At 40.4% G+C, this 668-nt stretch overlaps 1 pseudogene; it reads left to right on the top strand.

Moving 5' to 3' along the window:
* The window catches only part of LOC119588862, a 22,879-nt pseudogene that overhangs the window by 5,669 nt on the left and 16,542 nt on the right, over positions 1 to 668 (top strand).

Below are 668 nucleotides of genomic sequence, written 5' to 3'. Positions count from 1 at the left end.
AAATAATATTCTGATAAATACAATGGATTTTATAAACTAGTGTGGTTATGGGAAAAATTTACAGTGCAAAACTTTTACCCCAGACCAAAACCCCAAATTTGGGCTCTATTAACACTCCTAAATTGGGATGGTATCCTTGGGCCCTGGCCCGGGTTAGGGGTTTGGGGGGGGGGCTTTGCCTCCCCGGGGTTTCGATATCTCCGGGGTTTGCAACCAGTGTTTTTGGTGAGATTTGCCCCCCTTAGCCAAATAAAACCTAAAACCCTGTTCTCTCTCAGGCAAAGCCTAAGGCATGTGATTGGGGCATGAGGGGCCTTATAAAGAAAAGGCAGAAAAACATGCATATAGTAAAAATGATGTAAGATCCTCCTCCATGCTGGCCCAGTCAAAAAATGTGGGAAAAACCCATCATCCGAACTACCACTATCAATCATGATGTGAATAGTATTGGGTTAAGGATCATGTATTTCGGTAAAGGGTAAGAAAATAATATGTATATATAATTTTTTTTTTCTCTATTACAGGCACAAGGAATATGGCAGAAAATGTGAATCATGTTATTGCCTTCTGTGGGGAAAAAAGAAGGTCCACCCAACTATGAATCGAAATTCGGGTTAGTGAAGTAAACTTTTTCAGAATATTCGGAAGGGTCTTTTTGTGGGGTAAAA

This window comes from Penaeus monodon, chromosome 24 (genome assembly GCF_015228065.2).
Source record: "Penaeus monodon isolate SGIC_2016 chromosome 24, NSTDA_Pmon_1, whole genome shotgun sequence".
Classification (NCBI taxonomy): domain Eukaryota; kingdom Metazoa; phylum Arthropoda; class Malacostraca; order Decapoda; family Penaeidae; genus Penaeus; species Penaeus monodon.
The sequence above is the reverse complement of the archived record's forward strand: the minus strand, read 5'-3'. Positions and strand labels throughout refer to the sequence as shown.